At 45.6% G+C, this 23,403-nt stretch overlaps 2 long non-coding RNA genes and 2 other non-coding genes across 5 annotated transcripts; all 4 read left to right on the top strand.

Annotated features, from left to right (window-relative positions):
- The first annotated feature begins 515 nt into the window (after window positions 1-515).
- On the top strand, window positions 516-3,846 carry LOC137840886 (uncharacterized). 2 transcript variants are annotated; one of them, XR_011088026.1, is made up of 4 exons: window positions 516-562; window positions 694-810; window positions 2,637-2,746; window positions 3,279-3,846. It is a non-coding gene; the product is annotated as an uncharacterized lncRNA (long non-coding RNA). The 2 variants fall into 2 exon arrangements; XR_011088025.1 differs by having other exon boundaries at window positions 531-810.
- On the top strand, window positions 760-921 carry LOC125980239 (U1 spliceosomal RNA). Its single transcript, XR_007485555.1, has one exon. It is a non-coding gene; the product is annotated as a U1 spliceosomal RNA (small nuclear RNA).
- A 12,969-nt stretch (window positions 3,847-16,815) lies between the features above and the next one.
- On the top strand, window positions 16,816-16,930 carry LOC125980242 (U5 spliceosomal RNA). The gene has a single exon (XR_007485557.1). It is a non-coding gene; the product is annotated as a U5 spliceosomal RNA (small nuclear RNA).
- An 841-nt stretch (window positions 16,931-17,771) lies between these two features.
- LOC137840887 (uncharacterized) lies at window positions 17,772-19,769 on the top strand. The gene is made up of 3 exons (XR_011088030.1): window positions 17,772-19,121; window positions 19,337-19,554; window positions 19,624-19,769. It is a non-coding gene; the product is annotated as an uncharacterized lncRNA (long non-coding RNA).
- Window positions 19,770-23,403: the final 3,634 nt, after the last annotated feature.

Below are 23,403 nucleotides of genomic sequence, written 5' to 3'. Positions count from 1 at the left end.
GTGTCGAGCACACATGAGAAATTCGAAGAAGAAAAAACTGCTTTTCCTCTCCTGGTCAAATCGGTAGTTCATATGCTAGAGAACCATTTCAATCCGTTCGCTTAATTCTTACAGGGTTAAGCAGTCAATTATGACTTGATGGGGTCTGATCTAAATGTAAGACATTTCGATTTGAGAGGCAGCAAGAATTTATGTAACCGTTCTAAATATAATTAAAATGTGTTTCATTGCTTGATATTTTCCTATCATTGTTCCAAGAATTTTTATTACAATTCTTATCCTCAATTTTTTAAGAAAATGTCATTTTCAAAACTTGTTCAGAAAAAAAACATAATATTCAGTGGTTTTCAATAAACACAAATTCATACAGTTTTAGGGTTCTCAGGTTAAAAGAGGCAATGCTAAGGGGCATGTTTTTGCACATATATTATTTTACTACGATTTTTTATGGTTTGTTAAGGTTGCTGCCATCACCGTTAGATGGCGACTCTAAGAAAAAGGAGGTGAACAAAGGCGTGGGGGTAGGGGCAATGAAGGGTAGAAAAAGAAGCAAAGCATGATGGTAGTGTTTCTTAATCTATTTCTTACTTAATTTATAATACTTTGGTTTTGTAATGACAAATGGTACTATTTAAACAGTTCTACAAATCCTGTTTCATCCGCTGAGTGTGTATGTGTGCCACACCTTTTTAGCAATTAAGCCCGTGACTGAAGATGGCGTGTGCGATAAAGACGTCAGCCCGGTAACTTCTACTATTCATACTTGCCTGGCACGGGAGACAACCTGAACAAGAAGGCAAATCACCCAGGGTGAGAATCACCCATTGCACTCCGGAAGTGCCGACTCCTGCGACTTAAGAATCGTGGGAAATCTTGACTGCCAATCTTCTGTGGGTGAGGACAGCGTTCGTGCTCTCCCCCCGGACTTACTGATTAAAGCAAAAGTTACACGCAATTGTACGCACATAGATTAAGTCTGAACGCCATTGAGCATGTTAACTGTACTCTAGAACTGTGCATTTGCTTGCTAAACTGTTTCAAACAAATTAGTAAAATGCGAAATATGTAATTACCACGTTCCCGACTCGTTACATGATATGAACGTATCAAAACCTTTTTGTCAGCTGTAGGTCTGTCTTTTTGAAGAATTCGCCCGATTGTTGTTCCTCATACATTACAAGTATGGATTTCTAGAAAGCAACTTTTACTTCCTAAAGTAAACTGACAGATTTCTATTCAAATGTAAAATATCGAACGCCACTGTTGGGTTATCTATTAATTTATAATTAATCGTAATACGTTGAAGAACCAGACGTGAGACGGTCGTAGGATTGAACGGTCAAAAGGGTCCCCCCTCGTTTATTCAACCCCTCAGGAATACCGCGCTATTCAAAGGTTCCTACTACCGTAGTTCACCTAATACTACATCCTCCTTTCTGAGTAGGAATCCTATTATTTTCAACGTCACTATAATAACCAAACTTTTCATGAAAGTGTTGAGAATATAACTGTTACTATATCTTCCGTAATACACACTCCTTTCAACTACTGAACCATTATCAGTTTCAACTGTGAAATATATGACTAACTACTGAGTAATGTAGTCCTTCAATCCGCTTGGAGGTTGTCTTTCCCTGGTAGGGTAGCGTCTCTCGTTTCCTTGTCTTCGCTGACTCCCATCAACCAGCGTGCTGTGTGTGCTCGTCGGTTCATCAACAACACTGTTGTGCCCCCCCTCAGTCTCTGATTGGACAATTTCAGTCGATGGTGCAATAGGAGTAGTAGAAAGATGTACTCTGTTTCTCCGCAGGATACCTCCTTGCATCTCGACATGGTATGATCTGGGTGTGTCTGCCGTGGAAACTATTGTCCCTCTTTCGTTCATGTCCTTCACCCAGACATGGTCACCTGGATGCAGACGCGGCAGATCATGTGCTCTGTGTCGAGTGTTCAAATGTCTCTGCTGTTTCTGTCGAGAACTTTGCTCGCTGTTTCTCAATGTCTCCATGTCTGCCCATCTTGGGTCCAGTTGTGAAGGGATAGTTGGAAGTTGCGTTCTTATTCTTCTCCCCATCAGCAACTCAGCTGGACTGTATCCATTTGCCAATGGAGTCGCTCTGTATGCCATTAGAGCTAAATATGGGTCACTGGATTTGCTTAGCAGACTCTTCACAGTTCTGACAGCTCTTTCTGCTTCCCCGTTGCTCTGTGGAAACTTTGGACTAGACGTCGCATGTTCGAAACACCAGTCCCGTGAAAACTTTTTGAAACTGTCTGATGCAAATTGTGGCCCATTATCCGTGCGCATTTCCTGTGGTATTCCATGTCGCGCGAATATGGACTTACAATGCTCCACTACTGCTTCAGATGTTGTAGATTTCAGTGGAGCAACTTCAAATAAATTGGGAGAAGTAGTCGACAATGAGTAAATATACTTTACTCCCTTTTTGGAATAGATCTGCTCCCACCTTCGACCAAGGCCTCTCTGGGAATTCGGTTGGAATAAATGTCTCTTTATTGACCACTCTTTCTCGAGCACAAACATCACACTTCTCTATGTCATGTTGTATTTGTTTGCTCAATCCTGGCCACCACACTGACTGTTTCGCCCTCTCCCTGCATTTTTGTATTCCCAGATGTCCGTCGTGCAACCTACTCATGATGTCGCAGCGTAGAGCTTCTGGAATCACAATCCGAGTGCCTTTCAACAACAATCTGTCTTGCACACTGAACTCTCCTGAGAATGGCAAGTATAGCTGAATGATAGATGGCGCCGTGAACCTTTCTGGCCACCCTTCAGAACAATATTTTTTTACTTGACTAATCACGACATCGTTGTCTTGATGTTTCTTGATGTCTGCAATTCGGCTGTCAGTTGCTGGCAAACTAGCCATGACAGCGTGCACATACAAGTCAATTTCCTCCTCCTTTAGCTGATCTTCTGAGCTGTTCATCGGTGATCTTGACAACACATCCGCGGTTGCAATACTTTTGCCTGGTACGTGCGAAATGTCATATGAAAACCCCATGAGCCGCATCCTCAGCCGCTGTATGCGTGGTGGAAGATCGTCTAGGTGTCGTGAACCCAGGAGTGGGACCAATGGTTTATGATCCGTTTCCACGTGGAAAGTAGAGCCAATGAGAAACTCTGCAAAGCGTTCACATGCCCATGTTGTGGCCAAAGCCTCTTTTTCAATTTGCGCATAGCGCTGCTCTGTAGTAGTAAGGGCGCGTGACGCGTACGCAACTGGTCTTACTTTTCCATCCTGTTTCTGCAGAAGCACTGCTCCTAACCCATATGAGGAGGCATCAACCGATGCCACTGTCTCAGCGTTCGGGTTGTACAATGCAAGTATTGGTGGTGTCGTAAGTTCTTTTTTGATTTCTTCAAAAGCTTTTTGTTGCTGCAATCCCCATGTCCACATGTTAGTCTTCTTGAGTAGATCTCTCAATGGCTTTGTTTTGTCTGCTAAATGTGGTAGGAATTTCCCCAGGTGATTAACCATGCCGATTAAGCTTCTGGTTTCAGTGATGTTTCTCGGCTCCCGCATGGTGGACACCGCTTTCACCTTGTCTGGATCAGCACTCATTCCTGAGGCTCCCACAATCTGCCCCAGAAATGTTATTGTTGACTTGAAAAACTCACATTTGTCACTGAGTGTGACGCCTGCATCCTGGAGCCGTGTTAGTGCTGCATGAAGTCGCCTGTCATGCTCCTCCTGCGTAGCTCCTAGGATAAGCACGTCATCCATCTGGCACAAAACACCATCCAATCCATCTAGAATTTGTGACATTCTCTTCTGGAAATGCTCAGGTGCGGACGATATTCCAAAGCACAATCTCTTATAACAGAATCTCCCGAAAGGTGTAATGAATGTCGTCAACAGAGACGAGCCTTTCGACAGCGGTACTTGCCAAAATCCAGAATCTGCATCCAATTTGGAAAATACTTTGGCTCCGGCAAGTTGTCCTAGTGTCTGTTCCACTGCTGGAAGTGGATGTCGCTCCCTCTGCACAAATTTATTTAGTTCTGTGAGGTCAGAGCATATCCATACTTTTCCGTTGGGCTTGGGCGCCACTACCATTCCGGCACACCATTCGGTTGGTTCCTCCACCTTACTGATGACGCCTTGTGACTCCATTCTCGCCAACTCCTCCTTCACCTTTGGAAGTAGTGGCAGCGCAACACGTCTTGCCGTAGAGATTGAGAATGGCACTGCATCGGGTTTCAACACAATGTCGTATTCTCCTTCCAATTTCCCTAATCCATTGAACAGGTTGGGAAACTGTTGTTTTACTCTAGCTTTTGAGTCGAGAGTCACTGTATCAAGCCTAGCTACTAACTTCAGTGCATTTAGTGCTGGCCGTCCCAATAGTGGGAACCCTAGTTCTTTCACGACATAAATGTCTTGCATTGTTTCCTTGCCATTTTTGTGGAGTTTAGTGTTGAATTTTCCTTCCACCGTTAAAGGTACATTTCCTGGCCCACGCACAACTCTGCTGACGTGCTCCAGCTTTGCCAACTGTCCGTTGTAGAGTTTTGCTGGTATCGCCGTGACATCGGCGCCAGTGTCCATTTTGAATTTTGTGTCTGTGCCACCCATTGATATTGTTACAATCCATGGGTCATCATTTTGGCCATTGCTAAGTGCCCCTAAAAATAAATCATCACTCTCTTCTGTGACATTCATTTCATGCACCATTTTTGTGCGGCACACCTTGGCATAATGTCCTCTTTTCTTGCACAAATTGCATGTTGCTTCTCTTGCTGGACATTGTTGTGGATTGTGTCCTTTCAAATCGCCACATTTCCCACATTTTGTCTGTTTTGGGGTCTCTGAGAACGTCTTTTTAACCATTGTCCTCTTTTGTTGCCCTCCCGTACTTTTCCAGCAGGTGGCAGTGTTGGCTCGCTGACGCTGTTTCAGGCTGACGCTGTTGAGTTCCGCGCTTGCTGCTTCCATGTTAAAATTACTTTTCAACATTTCTTGTTGTTTCTTTACTTGTTCACTCTGACGGCACTTTGTCATGGCCCGCTCTAGAGTCAAGTCCGGGTCTAGCTGCAATTGTTCTGAGAGTTTTTTGTCTTTTAATCCGACCACCAATCTGTCTCGGATCATTTCTTCATGCAACGCACCGTAGCCACAATGCTCCGATAGACCGTGAAGTGCAGTAATAAAGCTGTCCACAGTTTCTCCCGCCTCTTGCTGTCACATATTGTATTTGGCTCGTTCAAAAATTACATTTCTTCTTGAAATAAAGTGTGCATTTAGCCTTTCCCTCACCGTTCCATAGGCGGTCATCTCTCTGTCAGTCAATCTTAATGACGTGAGGATATCCTTGGCCGCTTCTCCCATTGTGTAGATTAAGGCATTTACCTGGTTTCCCTCAGGTTGTGTTTCCAGTCCGGATGCTACTCTGAACCTTTCAAAGCGCTTTATCCACTTCGGCCATTCCTCTGGCTTGAACGTGAATTTCTCCGGTGGCGGCACATGGAACCTCTCATACTTGCGTCTCCTCACCGTCACGCACACGGACTGCACCTGCTCCCCCTTTTGTGAGGCTTTCAATGTCCGGGACCTCCAACTCCGTGGTATCTTCCTTTTAGCACCACTTCTGACACCATGTTGGGTTATCTATTAATTTATAATTAATAGTAATACGTTGAAGAACCAGACGTGAGACGGTAGTAGGATTGAACAGTCAAAAGGGTCCCCCCTCGTTTATTCACCCCTCAGGAATACCGCGCTATTCAAAGGTTCCTACTACCGTAGTTCACCTAATATTACAGCCACCATCGCAGTGGAGGTGAATTACACTCCAAACCATGCCAGCAACGTCAAAAGCCTCAATTATTTGCGACACAAGAGAGATATAGAGCATTTCTGAAATTTGAGAAACCATTTGAGAAATTACGATCGTATTTTGTTTCCCGATTTGTGTTGAATAAAGTTATGAAATTACAAATTTTCAAATAAAACACAGAGATGGGATCATTTCCCATTCTCTCATACCAAAAGTACTGTCACGTGCTGGCGCCACCTGCGACAGGACCACACCCACCTGTCAGTGGAATCGCCGTCACCTGCCACGGGCTCATGGACAGCGAGATATCAGCGCCGCCAGCGCACACCTAAGTGTCAGTCTGTCCCTTGATGCTGCTTCGCTCATCAGTCCCTGAGATACTGACTCGCTTGACTATTGGAAATCCTGCAGAATCGTTTGTCCTCTCCAGCCCGGTCGTCGCTCTAGCGCCAGCTGTTCCCATCATCCCTGTTAGGGTTTTCCAGGTTATCTTGATCCTATGATTATGTTGGAATGTAACCTGTAATAATTAAACTCGCCTGTCCTGTCTTAACAAAAGTAGTAGAACAAAGTGCTAAGATCTTTTGAACTGATTGACTAGCTGCAGAGGAAGCAATCAAAGTTGTTCTGTTTCCCACAACATCGTAAAACACCCCCTGCTCTGATCTTACCAGAGGCCGGGGGTTCACCAAACCTGTCCACTCTCACCCCCACTCTGTTCCTCCTAATAAATATGCCCTTGCAGGGAGGAGACTTTTCAGACTTCATTCGATAATCACTGTTCAGACAGCGACGAATGGACTCTCCACCTGCAGGTGTCTAAAAGAACTTGCTTGTCTCCTGTTTGGTTCTTGCAAAATAAGTTGGAGTGAGCAAATCTCTAACATTTTGGTGCCGAAACCCGGGACCCTCATACCCATCATCTGGCTGACGGAGGACGACGCGCTGTACACCGTCGACGGGCCAGCGTCCATTAGCCGGACCTGGTAAAGAAAGACCTGGGAAGGAAATTCTTCGCTGGGCCAGCATCTTAGGTCTGCCTTCGTCTGACAGAGGTGGATTGACGGGACCCGGCAGTGCAACGAACCAGGGGACAAGTAAGTTAAAGGCCTGAAATTGTGTTGTGTTGTTAAACGCGTAACACATAGAGGTGCACGGGAGATAGCTTGGGTTCAAGTCCCAGTGGAAGAAACAGGCTAAGAAAGGCAGAGCTTCTTTTTCGTTCATCGAAGAAGTGTGTAGACTCTTCTTTGTCTGTTTTTCCGAGCTGAGGGATCTGGCTTGGGTTAAAGTCCCAGTGGAAGGAATGTGCTAAGAAACACGGAGCTTCTTTTTTGTTAATCAAAGAAGGGCGTAGATTTTTCTTTGTATGTTTTTCCAAGCCAAAGAATAGCTTGGGTTCAAGTCCCAGTGGAAGAAACGGGCTAAGAAAAACAGAGCTTCTTTTTCTTAATTGAAGAAGGGCGTAGATTTTTTCTTTTGTCCGTTTTTCCAAAGCTGTTTGGGAGGGTTTTACACCCATCCCTGCATAGGCCTAAAAAAGGCGCTGGAGTTTGTGTGATTGAGTGTGTGACTGGTAGGATAAATTGACTAAGAAGCAGTTCTAGCGTTGATCCATGGCAATAAAACAGGCTAGTAATTTGTTGAAAGGTCAATTTAAACCTGCATTGAGGATCCTCAAAGAAAAAAAAATTGAAAAAAAATTGTCAAACCTTAAGCTACTAAAATTAAGATGGGAAATAAGAACGGTAAATCTCTTGCTCTGCTCTTCTTTAAAACGAGAGGTTCATGGCAAGTAGATTTCTTAATTGTATGCAATACATGCTGAAGTGGAAGAAAATGTATGGAGTACAAGGAAATTTGAAATGTGGAAGAAGTGGTAGAAGTGCTAGAGTGTGGTTGAAAGCTTCACAAGAAAGCAGAGAACAAATCCAAAAGACAAAAGATAGAAAGTTGAAAAGTGATGAGGCCGCCATTCAAATGAGATTTGAAAAAGAATTCTGGGTACATAGTGGCATCCCATTCAATGATACAGCTGAGAGTGCTTATCAACAACAGCTTAAAAATGCGCTCCTCACTAATTTCCGCCCTGAAATAGGCAACTGGGTGAGGAAACATTTGGTGGAAGTGGATGTTGCAAGTGTGACAACAACTATGCAATGGGCCAGACATGCTGAAAAAGTGATCAAAAAAGGCAAAAGGTCTGATGTATTTCATCTAGATAATGATGATGATGAACTAGATGAAGATACAACAGTCTTCTTCCAAGGGTCCCAGCTAGGCAGAGGGAGAGGTAGAGGCCAACAAGGTCGCAGGCCGCCATATAATTCAAAACCCCCACGAGATTCTGACAACTGTTGGAACTGTGGGAGACGAGGACACTTCGCACGAGAGTGTCGTTTTGCAAAACAATATCAATCAAAGGGTGGAGGAAGGAGCAGAGGAGAAGCCAAATTTTTAGCATGACAAGCTTCCTCCTCTTTGACCGCTTATGCTCATACAGAGAAAGAAAGAATAGATGCCCATATGACAGCAAAACATGTCACTGTCAGATTATTAGAATTTTTTTTAGATTATTAGAAATCCTGGCCATCCAAGAAGTGTGACAATGCTGTTTGTATGCCCAAATTACAAATGACTAGAGCTCAAATTGTGTTACACTAAAGTTAAAATACGCAAATCAAGTGGTAAATAAATGCAACTTGCTTCTAGAAGATGAATAAATAAAATTAGAATGTGCTGTCCTCGTGTGCATGGGAGGGACCAGCTCATGATCGACCACGGGAAATGGCCAGCCTGTGACGAATCATTGGTGCTGGGAACTACCTTTTGCATGCGAGAGCTGTGCATGTGTGTGCGTATATGTTAAAATGATGAACATTGGCTAAAGTTTTAGTATAAAAAAAATTGCTAGACTGTGGTCTATCCAATTTGCACCGCAGAACAGAAATGATTTTGAAAGATAAAAATGAGAGGAAAAAGAGAGAAATCTGTTTGCAAGCAGAAACCAATCCACACTAGTGCATGTTAAGTGTCGAGCCCACATGAGAAATTCGAAGAAAAAAAAATGACAGAACATGCTTTCAGGAATTGGAAGAAGCTAAATTGTGAATTTAAGATTTTGCAATGCTACATTTAATAGGAATAATTGATTGGTTGTGTTATAAGATTATGCAAAATTCTAAATGCAAGCTAAATCCTTCCCATGGGCTCACCACCTGTGGGAGGGGCCGAAGGGGTCGGGTGCAATGTGAGCTGGGCGGCAGCCAAAGGCGGGGACCTTGGCGGTCTGATCCCCGGCTGCAGAAGCTGGCTCTTGGGACATGGAATGTCACCTCTCTGGCTGGAAAGGAGCCCGAGCTGGTGTGCGAGGCAGAAAGATTCCGACTAGATATAGTCGGACTAGCCTCCACACACAGTTTGGGTTCCGGTACAAGCCCTCTCGAGAGGGGCTGGACTCTCTTCCACTCTGGAGTTGCCCACGGTGAGAGGCGTCGAGCAGGTGTGGGTATACTTATTGCCCCCCGGCTGGGCGCCTGCACATTGGGGTTCACCCCGGTGAACGAGAGGGTAGCCTCCCTCCGCCTTCGGGTGGGGGGACGGGTCCTGACTGTTGTTTGTGTCTATGCACCAAACAGCAGCTCAGAGTACCCACCCTTCTTGGGGTCCCTGGAGGAAGTGCTGGAGAGCGCTCCTTCTGGGGACTCTATCGTTCTACTGGGTGACTTCAATGCTCACGTGGGCAATGACAGTGATACCTGGAAGGGCGTGATTGGGAGGAACGGCCCCCCTGATCTGAACCCGAGCGGTGTTCTATTGTTGGACTTCTGTGCTCGACACGGATTTTCAATAATGAACACCATGTTCAAACATAAGGGTGTCCATGTGTGCACTTGGCACCAGGACACCCTAGGCCGCAGTTCGATGATCGACTTTGTAGTCGTGTCATCGGATTTGCGGCCGCATGTTTTGGACACTCGGGTGAAGAGAGGGGCGGAGCTGTCAACTGATCACCACCTGGTGGTGGGTTGGCTCCGATGGTGGGGGAAGATGCCGGTCCGACCTGGCAGACCCAAACGCTCTGTGAGGGTCTGCTGGGAACGTCTGGCAGAATCTCCTGTCAGGAAGAGCTTCAACTCCCACCTCCGGCAGAGCTTTTCCCACGTCCCGGGGGAGGCGGGGGACATTGAGTCTGAGTGGACCATGTTCCGCGCCTCCATTGTTGAGGCGGCCGACCGGAGCTGTGGCCGTAAGGTCGTTGGTGCCTGTCGTGGCGGCAACCCCCGAACCCGCTGGTGGACACCGGCGGTAAGGGATGCCGTCAAGCTGAAGAAGGAGTCCTATCGGGCCGTTTTGGCCTGCGGGACTCCGGAGGCAGCTGACAGGTACTGGATGGCCAAGCGGAACGCGGCTTCGGCGGTTGCTGAGGCAAAAACCCGGGCGTGGGAGGAGTTTGGTGAGGCCATGGAGAATGACTTTCGGACGGCTTCGAGGAAATTCTGGTCCACCATCCGGCGTCTCAGGAGGGGGAAGCAGTGCAACGTCAACACTGTTTACAGTGGGGATGGCGTGCTGCTGACCTCGACTCGGGACGTCGTGAGTCGGTGGGGAGAATACTTCGAAGACCTCCTCAATTCCACCTACACGCCTTCCATTGAGGAAGCAGGGCCTAGAGACTCTGAGGCGGATTCTCCAATCTCTGGGGTCGAAGTCACTGAGGTAGTTAAAAAACTCCTCGGTGGCAAGGCCCCGGGGGTGGATGAGATCCGCCCAGAGTTCTTAAAGGCTCTGGATGTTGTGGGGCTGTCATGGCTGACACGCCTCTACAACGTTGCGTGGACATCGGGGACAGTGCCTCTGGATTGGCAGACTGGGGTGGTGGTTCCCCTCTTTAAGAAGGGGGACCGGAGGGTGTGTTCCAATTACAGGGGAATCACACTCCTCAGCCTCCCTGGTAAGGTCTATTCAGGGGTGCTGGAGAGGAGGGTCCGTCGGGAGGTCGAACCTCGGATTCAGGAGGAGCAGTGTGGCTTTCGTCCTGGCCGTGGAACAGTGGACCAGCTCTACACCCTCGGCAGGATCCTCGAGGGTGCATGGGAGTTTGCCCAACCAGTCCACATGTGTTTTGTGGACTTGGAGAAGGCGTTCGACCGTGTCCCTCGGGAGGTTCTGTGGAGGGTGCTTCGGGAGTACGGGGTGCCGAGCCAACTGATAAGGGCGGTTCGGTCCCTGTATCACCGATGCCAGAGTCTGGTCCGCATTTCCGGCAGTAAGTCGGATTCGTTCCCAGTGAGGGTTGGACTCCGCCAAGGCTGCCCTTTGTCACCGATTCTGTTCATAATTTTTATGGACAGAATTTCTAGGCGCAGCCGAGGCGTTGAGGGGGTCCGGTTTGGGGACCTCAGCATCGCGTCTCTGCTTTTTGCAGATGACGTGGTGCTGTTGGCTTCTTCAGGCCGTGATCTCCAGCTCTCGCTGGAACGGTTCGCAGCCGAGTGTGAAGCGGTCGGGATGAGGGTCAGCACCTCCAAATCCGAGTCCATGGTCCTCGATCGGAAAAGGGTGGAATGCCCTCTCCGGATCGGGGATGAGATCCTGCCCCAAGTGGAGGAGTTCAAGTATCTTGGAGTCTTGTTCACGAGTGAGGGGAGGATGGAGCGTGAGATGACAGGCGGATCGGTGCAGCGTCGGCAGTAATGCGGACCCTGTACCGGTCCGTTGTGGTGAAGAGAGAGCTGAGCCAAAAGGCAAAGCTCTCAATTTACCGGTCGATTTACGCTCCTACCCTCACCTATGGTCACGAGCTATGGGTCGTGACCGAAAGAACGAGATCTCGGATACAAGCGGCCGAAATGAGTTTTCTCCGCAGGATGTCCGGGCTCTCCCTTAGAGATAGGGTGAGAAGCTCGGTCATCCGGGAGAGACTCGGAGTAGAGTCGCTACTCCTCCACGTTGAGAGGAGCCAGATGAGGTGGCTCGGGCATCTTATCAGGATGCCTCCTGGACGCCTCCCTGGGGAGGTGTTCCGGGCATGTCCCACCGGTAGGAGACCCCGGGGACGACCCAGGACGCGCTGGAGAGACTATGTCTCTCAGCTGGCCTGGGAACGCCTTGGGATCCCCCGGGATGAGCTGGATGAAGTGGCTGGGGAGAGGGAAGTCTGGGAGTCCCTCCTGAAGCTGTTGCCCCCGCGACCCGACCCCGGATAAGCGGAAGAAGATGGATGGATGGAAGCTAAATCTGAGAGATTGAGTTCTTTAAATTTAAAAACAAAGAAAAAAATTCAGATTAATTTGCCAGTTGTTTGGTTTAGTTAAGTCTTTTTTGAATTGGTGGATTGTTCTACCAGGAAACCTAAGTTGAAAATGAAAATGATATATGAATGTTGTGTTGTGTGGTGAGCTTGGATGAATTGGGACTCCTTTTTGGAGACTGCGTGTGAGATGCAAATGAACATTGATGAATGATAGCCTGAATGAAAAGAAATTACAGGTTGAATGGTTGAAGTTGTTGGCGACTACTATGGAATATTAGTAGAGCGACTTTGATGAAAGAATGATTTTGAGCAGGTTGAATGTTAGAAAGAAACACGTAGCTTTTGGATTGATAATTAACTAGAGAAAAAAACTGGAGAACCAGTAACACATGTAGAAGATGTGTGAACTGAGAAATTGAGAAGCGTTTTGGAAAGAAAGTCAAATTAAATGATGATGGAATTGTATGTAGTAAAGAACGCATTCTCCCAAAAAGTTTGTCAAGGTGTGAGGCATGGGCGTTGCCAAGCCTCAAAAGGGGGGGAGTGAGTAGGACAGATAGTGGAAGATAGTAATAATACAACACTTTATGACAATGAATTTTCGAATACATTTGGTGTTATATTGTGGTAAATTTTTTGTTCTGGTGTAGATAGGTTAGCAACACGAGAGATTTAGAGGTTCAAAAGAAAGACAGTTAAAAGAAAACATTTTTGATTTGGACAATTGCAGGCTAACAGGAACATGAGAACGATAAGAACTACAAGGTGGGATCCAATTTCATTGGGGAGATTGAGAATTCACAGCACCATACTCTAAGTCACATTTTTGAGCAAGCATGACAATAACATGTGAGAGGTCAAGACATACAGATCAGGGCTTGATGTGGAAAGCAGACCTCGATGAGTTGATTTTCAATAATGATACTGAAGACAACATACTGTCCGATTAAATTGGAACTATAGATAAAATGTAGCTCAAAAATAGGATGAGTTGCAGGATTTACGATATAAAAACGAGACCGCTGTTATTAGGAGAATTTGAAGTTTGGTAAATAAATGTTACCAGCAAATTGATGGAAGCAGCTACATTTGGAGATAGTCTTACAAGTTTGATGTCCCAGCCTGTCATTCTCAGTGTCAGAGTCCCTGAAACCCAATCCGAGACTTCGCCTGCAGCCGTGAACCACCACAAAATGGTGCCTGGCTCTGAAGCACCTTTGACCTTTGGCGAAGGACAAGAAAAGACTGCTGTTGTGCTTGGAGAAGGACAAGTACACTCCGGAGGACAGACAACATCCTCGGGGACGAGAAAAGACTGTCATGCGGTCGCGTTTATTTTTCCAGTTTTTTGTCTCGTCGATTGTCGTAACTTTACTTCCGGTTTTATTTTGTCATCCCTTCCGTTTCAGTTCGTCTTTCCTTCCTCGGTGTTTGGTTGTCTTGTCTTCCCTGATCCCGATTGTGTGCACCTGCGTAATTGACACTAATTGTCATCACCTGTGTCCCCGCCCTTTTGTGTGTATTTAGTCCGTGTCTTTCCCTTGTCTTGTGCTAGTGTGTCTTGCCTCGTCCCGACCACCAGCGATCCCTTGATGTCCGAGCTCTCTGTAAGAACCCTCCTTTTTGTCTCGCCACCGAGCGACGCTTTTGTTTGTGCCTTGGTCCCCATCGCCTTTTTGTCTCGCCCCAGTGCGACGCCTTTGGTTGGTACTTTTTGCTACGTGTTTTCCCTCGTAAGAGGCGTTTTGATTTGTACTTTTAGCCTTTTGACTCGCCTCGGTGCGACACCTTTTGTTTGTAATTTTTGCAACGTGTTTTCCCTCGCAAGAGGCGATTTGATTTGTACTTTTGCTCAGTGTGCTTGCTGGAATAAATCCCAGAAAGAAACGACTCTGCATCCGGGTCCTCCGTCTTGTCCCCTGCCTGACAAAGACAGTGAAAAGCGGAGGAACTCACAATGATGAAAATTGACTCATTTGAACAATGGACTCATTCAAGAGTGATGGATGGGGTCGCTCTGAAGCAACAACAAAAGAACACCAACTTGATAGGGTGAAGTGCGGCAAAAAGATATGGACTTGGAGTGTCCGACAACCAAATCGCACTCCTTGCTACGGCGTTCCCAAATTTGGTGAAGCTTGGTTCAAAGTGGAAGGGAGGTTCATTGTGCACTGAGTTTGACAGAACTGAGGAGATTTGATAAATAAATAAATAAAAAAAATTAAAAATACGTAGGGCTACAGATTATAATCAGAGATTGAACGGATTTGGATAAAACAAATAGGCTAAAACGGTAGGAAACAAGAGCAAGATCTTATATTTTGGCTCATCAAGCTTAAGACGTAGAGGTCGAGTTATATCAATTTTAGAACAGGACATTTGGCAGTCAGGAGGAAGCTAGGTTGCTCAATGTACCTACTCAATACAATAGTAAGGGTTTTTATACCACAGTGGAGGTTGGATGGTCAGAAAGTTAGGTACGTTCAATTTTTGACATTCACACAATCATGCATAGGAGTCACAAGGCAACAGTTAACAAGACAATGACTGCAATAGGGGCCACCTACGACTGCACCGACATGGAAAAGTAGAAGTGAGAGAGCAGAGTATGGGATTATATGCTAAAACGTCTGCTATACAGTTACCAATAGGATATTCTATCAAGAGAAGCTACATGAGAGATGGATTAGAATCTCTTTGTCTGCGTGGGTGCGTGTGTGTGTGTGTTCACACCCTGTGTGGGTGCGAGCGTGTGAGGAGAAAGAAGGCATGGGTAAGACAATCTCTTTCAAATCAGGAGGCAATAAATGGGAACGCCCCTGTCATAAATAGTTTTTGGTTAAAGGGAATCATTAGGAAGTGTTCAAACTCTTCCCGCAAACATTCCTATTTGCCAGTTAAATGGGCACTACAATTGACTACGAGAGTTGCAAACAACAGATGAAGAGCAGTCCTTGGCAGATTATATGATCAGGACGCTCAAACTGTGTCAAAGACAAATTTACTGCCGCTTGATCTTTCCTCCTCACAGGTCGACAACCCCATCAATCCAGGAGACTGGGTCTACATCGAGGTCATTAAAGGAAGGAACTGGGCCAGCCACGACAGGAGGGACCATTCCAAGTCTTGCTGACTACACATGTTGCACCCAAGGTTGCAGGACCCACAAATGCATTAACGACGACTGCTCTCCAGGAGGAAACTGGATGGGAGCTTTGGACATCACCGCTGTGTGCCAGGATGAGAGAGCCGTTTTCAAGGTGTAAGGGCTCTACTACCAACATGGCTGCACCATCGGACGGGACCTACTTCATTCAGAAGTTCAGAGGCACTGCCTCACCTGCATCCTATGAGTGCACGTGCCTGTTCAGTACGGATCATGGTTTTGTGGTCACAGGAGTTGTCCGATGCTGCCTGCCAACTGGACACGAGTGTGTGCGCCGGTGTGTGTGACAGACCTCACCTACAGGCTAGAACATCATCAGCTGACGAAAACATGGGCACATATACAACTTCTTAGACGTGACAGTTGTGATAATGATAATGAGACGTGGATTGCGTAGATGCTGTTCTGTTGAGCATGTATTACGGAATCTTGTTGATTTGACCATCGAAAATTCTTCACAAGTGATGGATACAATGATGCACTGTTTCTGTGTTTTTCTTTTTATTTTTTATTGATAGCATTCTGGTCGCCTGTGGCAACGGGGCCGTGTAAGAATTTTCCCGCTAATAACATCTGGCCAGCAGGTTTTTCGCTTACACAATAAGTTTGATCTGGGGTGTTGAGGTAATGCCTCAATTTCACTGGAAAGTGTTGCTATCATTGTTTGTTGTTTTTATTTTTACTATTCTACTTTCTAACATATATACGTATAATATGTTTTTTTTTTCCTTTTCTTGCTTGTCTTTGTTGTTTGGGGTGACATAATCATATGATAAAACAGGAGGGAGATGTTAGGGTTTTCCAGGTTATCTTGATCCTATGATTATGTTGGAATGTAACCTGTAATAATTAAACTCGCCTGTCCTGTCTTAACAAAAGTAGTAGAACAAAGTGCTAAGATCTTTTGAACTGATTGACTAGCTGCAGAGGAAGCAATCAAAGTTGTTCTGTTTCCCACAACATCGTAAAACACCCCCTGCTCTGATCTTACCAGAGGCCGGGGGTTCACCAAACCTGTCCACTCTCACCCCCACTCTGTTCCTCCTAATAAATATGCCCTTGCAGGGAGGAGACTTTTCAGACTTCATTCGATAATCGCTGTTCAGACAGCGACGAATGGACTCTCCACCTGCAGGTGTCTAAAAGAACTTGCTTGTCTCCTGTTTGGTTCTTGCAAAATAAGTTGGAGTGAGCAAATCTCTAACAATCCCCTTCCACAATAAAGTCTGTCGCTACGCACTTGGCTGTACTGTCCGATCCCTTACAAGTACACGTACCAAGACATACAGCTGTTGCAAAATAGTCGCCCAATCGATAGGTGATACCGTTTGAAAGAACGAGCGCCGTCAGTGTTCGATCAGGTACCTACAATCCTGTGCGCCAACAATGTTTAAAGTAAAAAAGACATTAATGAACACAAAATACTCGTTTAAACCTTCTATTTAAGTTGAGTCCTTGTAAGTATAGTAAATCTATGAACGTCTATTGTTTGTATTAGAAGGAATGGTTGCTGCAATTTGAGTGTGAGAACGCCTGTGAATTTGGTTGACCAGCAGTGGGGTGGCCCGGTTTGACCCAGATTATCAGCTCTCTCTTTCTTCTCTTCAGATGGAATAAATATTTCGCCTTTTACTAAAGATTTCCGTGGGGAGGAAATATAAGAGGCTATCTCAATATTTTTGATGCTCTGCGAAAGCGTAGCATTCTTTCTCTGTTAAAATATCAATATCGCAACGGATAGCCACCTATATCATTCTCCGCGCGACAGTCATACGTTCACATAATTCATACCGACACATATGTGAACATGTTCACATAAACAGAGAAATTATGCCGAGTGCAGACAGACAATCACGTTTAAGCCCTCGTTTATCAATGCAGTTTAATGTCTGGTGGTACCCATTTGAATGGGCACATGTCAGTCTATTGCAATTTGGCAAAAAATATTGTTATTGAATAAAAACCAATAACCACCCCCCCCCCCCCCAATAAGCACTCCTGCTCCTCACATCAAAGAACACGGACTTGAGAAGATCCGTCGCGCTGTGCTTCGTTGAAACGTGGCTTGACGGACGCACCCACCACCACGCCGTGGAGTTAGCTGGGTTTCGGCTATTGCGTGCAGATCGCAGCGCGGAGTTCACTGGAAAATCAATGGGAGGTGGTCTCTGTTTCTATATTAATGAACGTTGGTGTACTGATGTCACGGTGTTGAAAGAGTCTTGCAGCCCTCTCCTAGAAACACTTTTCATGAACTGCCGGCCGTTCTATTCACCACGGGAGTTCTCCTCGATCGTCATGGCGGCTGTTTACATTCCACCGCACGCACGTGCGAGTGAAGCCACGCAGATGCTGGCTGACCAGGTGTCAGACATGGAGAAACTTCTACCAAATTCACTAATCATTGTTCTGGATGATTTTAACAGGGTGAACCTCGCACATGAACTCCCCAAATACAGACAGCACATAACGTGTCCCACCAGAGGGGCACAGACACTGGACCACTGCTACACTGTCATTAAAGATGCATACCACTCTGTGGCTCGTGCGGCTTTAGGACTCTCGGACCACTGTGTAGTTCGTTCATCTGATCCCGGCCTACAGGCAGAAATTAAAGACTTCTAAGCCTATTGTGAGGACTGTGAGGAAGTCGACAGTGGAGACAAGGCAGGACATCCAAGCTTGCTTTGACTGCACCGATTGGGGAGTTTCTGAAGCTGCAACTTCAGACCTGCATGAACTCACTGACACTGTCACATCATACATCAGTTTTTGTGAGAATCTGTGTGTGCAGACTAAGACCTTCTGCACGTATGTTGTAAATTTTAGCCTGCATGTGTCTCTGCATGTTGCCTTAGAACACCGGGCCGGCAGCAGTGGGATTACGCATAGGTTATTTGTGCTGGACAGGGAGGTTTAGTTTCAGTAATGTATAGGTACCTAGAATGTAGAAGGGCCAGTTGTCCGTGACCACAAAAGAACCGAGTAGATGGCCTTTTAGGGACAACGAAAACAACAAGTATACTGAGAGTCGAACCGCAGCTGTTATTCAAAGCGATATAAGAGTATAAGAGATACGATGCCTGGGAGACGAGAGGGAGCAGCTAACATCTTTGCTTTTGGGTCACTCGAATATTTGGAGAAACTTCACTCTGACATCGGTTGAATAAAATATTTTCCCAATCAGCCGTGTGTCACTGAAGTGTTCCTTCTCTCAGCCAGCCATCTTCCACCAAGTGTTTTTTTGGAGACCAGCGGAGCAACAAAGACAATTCACCACACGTACAACAACGACAAACCTTGTTTTACACCGAACCTCAGGAGGCTGCGCAAAGTCAAGGAGGAGACCTACAGGAGCAGCGACCGGGACCTGTTCAAGCAGACCAGAAACACACTGAACCGAGAGGTCAGGAAAGCCAGCAAGTATTACGGGGAGAGCCTGGAGAGACACCTCTCTGCCAATCCTGATCCCTCAACAGTGTGGAAAGGTCTGCAGAGCATCACGGGCTTCAAAAAACGAACCCCCTGTCCTGTGGAGAGCCCAAGGCTTGCAAACCAGCTAAACAGGTTCTACTGCAGGTTTGATCGGTCCTCCCACACAACAGGACCTCCTGCAGCACAATCCACATACTCACCTCCCCCCACAACCGCTCTGTCCACTCCTCCACCACCGTTGTCACCTACTCTCTTGCAGAGGCCGCGCCCGCACTCCAGATCCGCGAGAAAGAAGTGTGCCACATGTTCCGGAGACAAAACATCAGGAAGGCACCGGGCCCAGACGGCGTGTCACATTCCTGCTTGAAAGTCTGTGCTGAACAACTAGCACCCACCTTTGCACGGATCTTCAACCGTTGCCTCGGATCTATTGACAACAATGGACTTTGTTCGCACTTGGTAAGTTCTCCTTTAATATAAATTCATATTGAAAATGGCTAAGGATAGCCCCGAGGCTAAGAACGTGCAGTGTGAAAAGCCCTAAAATGTGATAGGATGTTAGGAGTCATCAGCAGTAAATATGCAGTCAATTTTGGCTTTAGAGATTACACATGACTAATTTACGTTACAGAGAGTAGCTACAGTAACTCCTGGTTTTGTCTTACCGTTGTCAGGGTCCGGGGTGGTGTACCTCCTTTTTCCACAGGGAGCAACCGTGAGCAGAGTGGCAGAGGACCCAGTTGGAGCTCATCAGGCCCGTTAAAGGAGGGCTCTTAAGGAGCATGCTGTCAATTGCTCGTCGTGTCCTACCTGTTGTGATCACCTCCACGGTTGTGCCTTTGGCTCCTCGATACCCTCTTGCTCATCGACGCCACGTTCTCCTGATCCTCAGGTCTGCTGTAAGATCTCCGCCATAGCCACGTCGTATCCTCTGACCAAGCCTTGTGTATTTTGTTGGCAGATTCCCTCCACGGCTCACCGCCAAGATCCACCCCGTCTGGCTGAACTCCACACGCTCCGCCGTTGCTGCTCCTTGCTCCTAGCGCAGATCCTCCCGCTCTGCCTCCACCGCATCTCCTCCAATAAACACTCATCACTCATTCTGAACTTCTGAGTTGGTTTCCTGCATGTGGGTCAAATCATTCGCCAAAACGATGACAACCGCCTTTCTCAGATATGTAGTAATCTAACATAAACGTTAGTCAAACAACCCTAACCCAATGCTAATAATAGTAGTTTCACATTCTTGTTGGGTGTTTCACTAGCATGTTGTGGGTAGTGGAATACCATTAAACAAGACCAAAGAGAGGATCATAGTGGTAGAGAACATTTATATTTGAAACACAATGACAACGTTACTGTTAGGGTTTTTCAGATTATCCTTATCGTATGATTATGTTGGAATGCAACCGGATATAAATAAGATAGCTGTCCCATCCTACACAAGGTCGTAAAACACCCCCTGATATGTTTTGACTAGAGCACAAGGGCTTCCTATTCAGCCTACTCTTATCCCCACTCTGTTTCTCTTAATAAATATGCCCTTGCAGGAGGGAGAGTTTTAGACTTCACTTCTTCAACGTGTGAGCTCTCCACCTGCAGGTGTCTAAAAGGACTTGCTTGTCTCTCGTGTGGTTCTTGCAAAATAAGTTGGAGTGAGCAAATCTCTAACATTTTGGTGCCGAAACCCGGGATCCCTCATACCCGCTATCTGTCTGACGAAGAAGGACGTGCTGCATTGTCGACAAGACAGCGTCCATTAGGAGGACCTGGAGGAGAAAGTCCTGGGAAGAGAATTGTTAGAGATTCGCTCACTCCAACTTAATTTGCAGGAACCACACGGGAGACAAGTAAGTCCTTTTAGACACCTGCAGGTGGAGAGTCCATTTGTCGCTGTGCGTGCAGCGATGTTCGAATGGAGGTCTGAACTCTCCACCCTGCAAGGGCATATTTATTAAGAGAAACAGAGTGGGGGGATGAGTATGCTGAGTAGAAAGCCCTTGTCCTCTAGTCCAAACATGTCAGGGGATGTTTTACGACCTTGTGATGAAGAGGACAAGGTAGGGTATTTATTACCTGTTGCATTCCAACATAATCCTACGATAAAGATAACCTGGAAAACCCTGACAAGAATTCTTCGCTGGGCCAGCATCTTAGGTCTGCCTTCGCCTGACAGAGGTGGATTGACGGGACCCGGCAGTGCAACGAACCAGGGGACACGTAAATTAAAGGCCCGAAGTTGTGTGATTGTGTTGTTGTTTGTGAAACGCGTAAAAAACCACAGGTGCACAAAAGATACGGCTTCGGTTTATCCGAGCTATGAGATACGGCTTTGGTTTATCCGAGCTATGAGATACGGCTTTGGTTTGTCCGAGCTATGAGATACGGCTTTGGTTTGTCCGAGCTATGAGATACGGCTTTGGTTTGTCCGAGCTATGAGGCCTAAAAAAGTGCTAGAGTTTGTGTGATTGAGTGTGTGACTGGTAGGATAAATTGACTAAATAGCTGTTCTAGCATTGATCCACGGCATTAATACAGGCTAGTAATTTGTTGAAAGGTCAATTTAAACCTGCATTGAGGATCCTCAAAGAAAAAAAATGTGTAAAAAAATTATAAAACCTTAAACTACTAAAATTAAGATGGGAAATAAGAACGGTAAATCTCTTGCTCTGCTCTTCTTTGAGATGAGAAGTTCATGGCGAGTAGATTTCTTAATTGTATGCAATACATGCTGAAGTGAAAGAATATGTAAGGAATACAAGGAAATTTGAAATGTGGAAGAATTGGTAGAAGTGCTAGAGTGTGGTTGAAATCTTCACAAAGAGATAAGAACGAATTCAAGAGACAAAAGCTAGAAAAATGAAAACGGATGAGGTCAGACCAGGACACAATAAGGCCTCTGTGAGCAGGTGCAAGGCCGCAGCTCAAGCCGCGGCTCAAGCGAGGGGCAAGAGGAGTTTGATAATAATAATAATAATAATAATATTTTTGAGGTGGTAAATTACAAATGACTAGAGATCAAATTGTGTTACACTAAAGTTAAAATATGCAAATCAAGTTGTAAAGAAATACAACTTGCTTCTGGAAGATGAATAAATAAAATTAGAATGGGCTGTCCTCGTGTGCATGGGAGGGACCAGCTCATGATCGACCACAGGAAATGGCCAGCCTGTGACGAATCATTGGTGCTGGGACCTACCTTCCGCACGCGAGAGCTGTGCATCTGTGTGCGTATGTGTTAAATTGATGAAGATAGGCTAAACTTTCCATTTGAAGAAATTTGCTAGACTGTTGAATTTACACCGCAGAACAGAAACAATTTTGACAGATAAAAATGAAAGAAAAAGAGAGAAATCTGTTTGCGAGCAGAAACTAATCCACACTAGTGCATGTTAGTGTCAAGCCCTCATGAGAAATTGTCACGGGTCAGAGACAGGACAACCAAGTGCACACGATCCTTTATTGAAAAGGGGGGAAAGGGGAAGTGGAACACTGGACTTGCGGTCTGGCGTGGCTGAGCAGCAGAGCACAGCGCGTAGTCGTAGTCGGAGGCAGGCAGGTTGTCAAGATTTGCGGCGATCAGGCGTGGTCGGTCAGTTTACGGAAACAGTTGGCAACAGAGATCGTTCAGGGGACCAAAAGGCAGTGGTGTCACGGGCAGGGTAAGGAGACGAACTGACAACCACTGGCAGAATGCATAGAGGTTAAGTAGTGGACCTAACGAGCTGTAGCAGGTGTTGGCAATTCATTGATTGGGGCTTGGCTGGGAGTCCGGTGACGCAGGGACGTGACAGAAATTCGGAGTAAACAAAACAACAGAACATGCTTTCAGGAATTGGGAGAAGCTAAATTGTGAATTTAAGATTTTGCAATGCTACATTTAATAGGAATAATTGATTGGTTGTGTTACAAGATTATACAAAATTCTAAAGTCAAGCTAAATCTGAGAGATTGAGTTCTTTAAATTTAAAAACAAAGAAACAATTCCGATTAATTTGCCAATTGTTTGTTTTTGTTAAGTTATTTTTTGAATTAGTGGATTGTTCTACCAAGAAACTTGAGTTGAAAATGATATATGAATGTTGTGTGGTGAGCTTGGATGAAATGGGACCAATGTGATAGGAAGACTCCTTTTTGGAGACTGTGTGAGATGCATATGATGAGCATTGATGAATGATTGCCTGAATGAAAGGTTGAATGGTTGAAGTTGTTGGCGACTACTATAGAAAATTAATAGAGCGACTTTGATGAAAGAGTGATTTTGAGCAGGTTGAATGCTAAAAAAATCGATTGATAATTAACTAGAAAAAAAACTGGAGAACCAGTAACACATGTAGAAGATGTGTGAACTGAAAAATTAAGAAGCGTTTTGGAACGAAAGTCAAATTAAATAATGATGAAATCATATGTAGTAATACAACACTTTACTATATATGGATTCTCTAAATCATACAGTCGAGTAAAATCAAACATACATTTTGATTTGTATTCAAATTTCCAAGATTCTTATGATAAACAATGAGACAACGATTGAAAAGTAACTAAAGAAACTACAAGAAAGTGAAAATGTCTAATCATTTGCTAGCTGAGTTGCTCCCCATTCGTGGAGGCCATCCATTTACTTGCTAAGCTAGTTGTCAAAACAGTCCAATTGCCACGAAAAGTAGCTATGTGCACGTGTGCAGTACACACACACACAAGACTGATAAGGTGTCAAGAGGTAACAAGCTTGCAGACAGAA

This window comes from Syngnathus scovelli, chromosome 13 (genome assembly GCF_024217435.2).
Source record: "Syngnathus scovelli strain Florida chromosome 13, RoL_Ssco_1.2, whole genome shotgun sequence".
Taxonomy (NCBI): domain Eukaryota; kingdom Metazoa; phylum Chordata; class Actinopteri; order Syngnathiformes; family Syngnathidae; genus Syngnathus; species Syngnathus scovelli.
Note: the sequence above shows the minus strand (reverse complement) of the source record. Positions and strands in the feature narration are given on the sequence as shown.